At 38.9% G+C, this 6147-nt stretch overlaps 1 pseudogene; it reads left to right on the forward strand.

Moving 5' to 3' along the window:
* LOC133682452 (uncharacterized) overlaps nucleotides 1–5035 on the forward strand; it is a 213147-nt pseudogene extending 208112 nt beyond the window's left edge.
* Nucleotides 5036–6147: the final 1112 nt, after the last annotated feature.

The following is a 6147-nucleotide window of genomic DNA, read 5'->3' on the forward strand; positions in this document are numbered from 1 at the left end:
CACATCATTACCAGCAGACCAACCCTGCACCACAGTGTTGGCTAGTTCGCTACTAGGACAGACTCCATCCAACACACTCTCCATTTAGAATATACTAGCAGAGCAGAGACAAAGAACACTACATCAGTAGCCTAAGCATGTGGGGAGAGAGCCTCGCCCAAACAATTGGGATCCATAGCAACTATCTAGAGAGGCCAATCGAATCAGACCTGCAGAAAAACCAATATGGAATAAGAGTTATAGATTTTAGACATAGGGAGAGAACCTCACCCAGACAGACAGAGCCCTAACAAAGTAGTAGTGCACCAACAAACAAAGGCAACCCCAAACAGGGACCCGCAACAGGCAAAGAAAACCTTTGCAGCAAAATCAGTAGCATCAGGCTACCCAACCAGCAGACACATGCACAGGCCTGCAAACCAGCAGTACCCTAACAGTGCATATCATACCAAGGACAGAGTCTAGCAAACCAAGTTGCGTGGAGTAGCACCTGAAAACCCTCCAACTGTAGAAAAAGTAGCCAAGCCAAAGCAGCCTCCACCCATAGTGATGTCCATCAAATCACAACCATTCCAGCAAGAGCAGGAATAAACCATCAAAGTAAAGACCCGACAAGGGGACCAGGGACCATGCGTCAGCAACCATCTCACAATAGCAAGCTAACGGCAGCTGCAACCTGCAAACCCAACAATAGAGGATCATGCAGGGGAAGAGAGACTCGTGGCATTAAGCCAGAGAAGAAAGTCCAACTCTAGCAAACCATAATTCCAGCCAGCTTCAAGAAGCACAACATACCAAGCTGCATATAGCAGCAACAAGCTAACTAACCTGTATAACACAAGCTAATGAGGAAAGCTAGCATCAATTCCAGCAAACATGCAATAACCAACCATAAGAGCCAGGCCACATAAGACAAAGGCTGCATAAGTAGGACAACAAGGAATCCTAACATGCCAGCCTGAAGAAGCTCAACAGACTACAACTTGAGTAGGATACAAACCACGGTCCACCCAACACAAAAGCAAAGTAGCCAAATTATAGAAACCAACCAAACCAGCAATGCATGTTATGAACTAGCTTACCAGATGGCCATCAACAAGCAGTAAACACAGAGGCAGCAAGCAAAACAGACTCCACCAACTACAATCAGCAAGAACAGTAGGATGAGGGAACCAAACCCAACATCCCAACACAAGGTTCACACCATTGAAAGACTATAGACCAACTAAGAATGTCATTTGCTCTAGTAGACAGACATCATTGACAGCAAAAGCCTGGGACAGAAAGCAACAACAACAAATACCAGCATAGATAAAGAGAGAAAAAACCAGTAAGAAGGTTGGATACATGACAGTACATGAGGGAGCACCCCATGCTGTGAAACCCCCTGAAAGTCCAGCTAGGAAGATATTACAAAGTGGGAGAGGCAGGAGCTGGCCTACCACTTCCAGATCGAAGAAAAGCACAACGTTGAATAGTACCTAAACAAAGAGGACACCCATAAAATTGAGATTGATGAATCTGATGATTTACAAATGGTTTATTTTCAGGAAGAATCAAAGGCAAGTAATTGGAGACCACAAATTGAGGAAGTGCCGCCACGATCAATTGAGCCAATACCTTCAAGTGTTCAACCACCAAAACCTGATTTGAAGCCCTTACCCCTCAATCTCAAATACTCATTTTTGGGAGAAAATAAAACTTTTCCGGTAATAATCTCTTCCAAACTTAATGCACATCAAGAAGGTAAGTTATTACAAACTCTGAAAATGCACAAAAATGCATTAGGATGGACCATAGCTGACATAAAAGGAATTAGTCCTTTGATTTGCACTCACAGGATTTATTTGGAGGAAAATGCTAAACCCTCTAGAGAAATGCAACGAAGGCTTAATCCTAATATGAAAGAAGTAGTGAAAAATGAAGTCATTAAGCTTCTAGATAATGGAATCATTTATCCTATTTCTGACAGCAAATGGGTAAGTCCTACTCAAGTGGTACCTAAGAAGTCTGGAGTTACTGTGATAACAAATGAAAAAAATGAGTTAATTCCAACTAGGACTATTACTGGTTGGCGCATGTGCATTGATTATAGGAAACTTAATTCAATGACTAGAAAAGATCATTTTCCTTTACCTTTCATGGATCAAATTCTAGAAAGAGTTGCAGGTCATGAATTTTATTGTTTCCTAGATGGCTATTCAGGCTACAACCAAATTGAAATTGCATTAGAAGATCAAGAGAAAACTACTTTCACATGTCCATTTGGTACCTTTGCATATCGAAGAATGCCTTTCGGATTATGTAATGCACCAGCCACATTTCAAAGATGCATGCTTAGTATATTCAGTGATATGGTTGAACGTTTTCTTGAGATTTTTATGGATGATTTTTCTATTTTTGGTGATTCATTTAATGATTGTTTGACTAACTTAGAAAAGGTTTTGAGTAGGTGTGAAGAGAAGAATCTTGTACTGAATTGGGAAAAATGTCACTTTATGGTAACAGACGGCATTGTACTTGGTCACATTGTTTCATCAAAAGGAATTGAGGTTGACAAATCTAAAATCGAGTTAATTGCTAACTTGCCAACACCAAAATCTATTAAAGATGTTAGATCATTCTTAGGACATGCTGGTTTTTATAGAAGATTCATTAAAGATTTTAGTGTGATATCTAAGCCCTTGAGTAGCCTTCTAACAAAGGATAATATTTTTGAATGGACTGAACATTGTGAAGAAGCCTTTGTTAAACTTAAAAACCTACTTACTTCTGCTCCTGTCATTCAACCTCCTGATTGGTCATTACCTTTTGAAATAATGTGTGACGCTAGTGACTATGCCGTGGGTGTTGTCTTGGGACAAATAAAAGATAAGAAACCCTATGTGATTTACTATGCAAGTAAAACTTTGAATAGTGCTCAAATGAATTACACCACCACTGAAAAAGAATTACTTGCAGTAGTATTTGCATGTGAAAAATTCAGGTCTTATCTTGTTGGCTCACCTGTTGTTGTTTTTAGTGATCATGCAGCATTGAAATATCTTCTTTCTAAGAAAGATTCTAAGGCTAGATTGGTTCGGTGGATTTTGTTACTTCAAGAATTTGATATCACAATCAAAGACAAGAAGGGCACCGAAAATGTTGTCGCCGATCATTTGTCAAGATTGACAACAGATTCAAAATCTGACATCACACCAATCGATGACTACTTTCCTGATGAATCTTTATTTTCTGTCTCTACGATGCCTTGGTTTGCTAATATTGTTAATTTTCTTGTTTTAGGACAATTGCCAGCTCATTGGAGTACCCAAGACAAAAGAAAGTTCTTGAATGAAGTGAAGAACTTTTATTGGGATGACCCTTATTTATTCAAATATTGTCCTGATCAAATATTTCGAAGATGCGTTCCTGACAATGAGGTAAGTAGTGTCATTAAATTTTGTCATTCTGAGGCATGTGGGGGCCATTTCTCATCAAGAAAGACAACTGCAAAAATCTTACAATGCGGATTTTACTGGCCCACCATGTTCAAGGACTCACGTGCATTCTGTAAGATTTGTGAAAATTGTCAAAAGTTGGGATCTATTTCAAAACGTCACATGATGCCTTTAAATCCTATTCTTGTCATTGAGATCTTTGACTGTTAGGGTATAGATTTCATGGGTCCATTTCCTTCATCATTTGGTTTCGTGTACATATTAGTCGCAGTAGATTATGTTTCAAAATGGATAGAGGCAATTCCAAGTCGAAACAATGATCACAAAACAGTGATAAAATTCTTGAAAGAAAATATCTTAAGTCGATTTGGAATCCCTCGAGCCATGATAAGTGATGGTGGAACACATTTCTGCAACAAGCCATTTGAGTCTTTAATGAAGAAATATGGAATCACTCACAAAGTTGCCACCCCTTATCACCCTCAGACTAGTGGACAGGTAGAGCTTGCTAATAGGGAGATCAAACAAATCTTGGAGAAAACAGTGAACCCTAATAGGAAAGACTGGTCTTTAAGACTTAATGATGCACTTTGGGCTTATCGAACTGCTTATAAAACATCATTAGGTATGTCACCTTATAGACTAGTCTATGGAAAACCTTGTCACTTGCCTGTGGAACTTGAACATAAAGCTTATTGGGCTATTAAAGCTTTTAATTCAAACCTTGATGATGCTGGTCAACTGTGAAAATTACAAATAAATGAGCTTGAGGAAATAAGAAATGATGCATATGAAAATTCAAGAATTCATAAAGCAAGAATCAAAGAGTTGCATGACAAGAAAATATTGAGAAAAACATTCAATGTTGGTCAGAAAGTTTTGCTTTATAATTCTCGACTCCATTTATTTCCTGGAAAACTAAGATCAAGATGGAGTGGTCCTTTCATTGTGAAACATGTGTATCCATATGGGGCATGTGATATCGAGAATCCAAAGAATAGCAATGTTTTCAAGGTAAATGGACATCGTTTGAAAGTCTACTTTGATAATTTTTCAGTTGAAAATGACTCGATTGAATTGAGTGATCCTGTATATAAAGATTGATTCGTTTTCTCACATTGTTTTGTGTTTTATTTTGCTAGTTTCTCTCACCCCGGTCAAAAGGCGGATAACGGTACTCCGTGACTTAAGTCGGTTCTTTCAGTTTCCCATAATAACTGATATCTGTATATATTTGTGCAATTCTTTGCTCTTTCTCTCTTCTTTGAATCTCTTCTCCAATTCTCATTTCAAAATGGACACCATTCTTGAAAAATTGAAAAAGTACTTTCCCGCTCTGCCTCAGAATGCGATTACAAAAATTTACCGTGCTAGGTGTGAAAGATTGAAGTTGTTAATGAATCATGGAATTCCTGAAGATATTCGCTGGCTGATTGAAGCAAAGGTTCGATTATCAGGTGAGTCCTCCAATTCTTTCATTTCACACATGCCTGGAACAGGTAAAAGCACTTTTGCAAAGAAACGTCGTGCAAAACGACTGAAAGTCTGTCACAAATGTGCCAGATGGACTTGCACTGCATCATGTCGTTCTTTAGGAATGGTATCTATAAACCGTGAAGATAAAATACAATTCATTAAGGATGGCCTGAGTAAGGGGTCTTTAGATAATCTTTTGTTGACCCTTGAGACGCATCCTAGTGGAGATGTGCATCGTGCAATTCATGATTTATGGCCCCATTTTCATAAAGAACATGATAGACTTAGTCTTGGGAATCTGACTAAAAAAGACCCTGTTTGCCAGTTTTTAAGAAAACTGGATGGGAAGCCTATCCCCGACCCATAGAGGGCGTTTAAGCCGTTCTTGGACGTAAAACCAAGGAAAGATGTGAGCCACAATCACAACTACCTGTACATACACATGTTTTTTCAAATAAATGAATAAATAAATAAAGAGAGAGAGAGAGAGTGTGTGACTCTAGCTGGTCTACATATAGGTGGTATGATTGCATCTTCAATTTCTCATCTATAAAATCTTCCCTTCCTTTCCCTCATTTCTACTTATCCCTTACATTAGACAAATATAGAAGCGTGTAGAAATGGCAGGTTCCTCAAGTTATCACATAAAAAATATTTGTGTTTTCGGTGGATCCAGTCCTGGGAAGGAAATAGCTTTTTTTAGAAGCAGCAAATCATCTTGGTCAGGTACTAGCTGAGAAAAAGATTCATTTAGTGTATGGAGGAGGCAGCCTTGGGTTAATGGGGGGTGTGGCAATAGCTGCATTTTTAGGAGGTAGTCAAGTTTTGGGGGTCGTCCCCGAAGCTTTAACAAAAGGGGACATCATTGGAAGAACAATTGGCGAGGAACTACAGGTCTCCACAATGTTTGATCGAATGAATACAATGTTTAACCATGCTGATGCCTTCATTGCCTTGCCAGGTGGTCTGGGCACATTGGAAGAGATCTTTCATATTTCCTCTTGGGCCCAACTTCACATTCACCATAAACCTATAGGTTTGCTCAATGTTAATGGTTTTTATGATACTTTGTTGTCTTTTCTTGACCAAGCTGTGGAACAGGAATTTCTAACATCTTCGGCACGACAAATCATAATCTCTGCTGCTACGGCTGAACAATTGATTGACAAACTACAATCTTTCACCCCTGTAATTGATCATTCCATGAGTCGCATCAATTGGTCAACTACAG

This window comes from Populus nigra, chromosome 2, assembly GCF_951802175.1.
Source record: "Populus nigra chromosome 2, ddPopNigr1.1, whole genome shotgun sequence".
Classification (NCBI taxonomy): domain Eukaryota; kingdom Viridiplantae; phylum Streptophyta; class Magnoliopsida; order Malpighiales; family Salicaceae; genus Populus; species Populus nigra.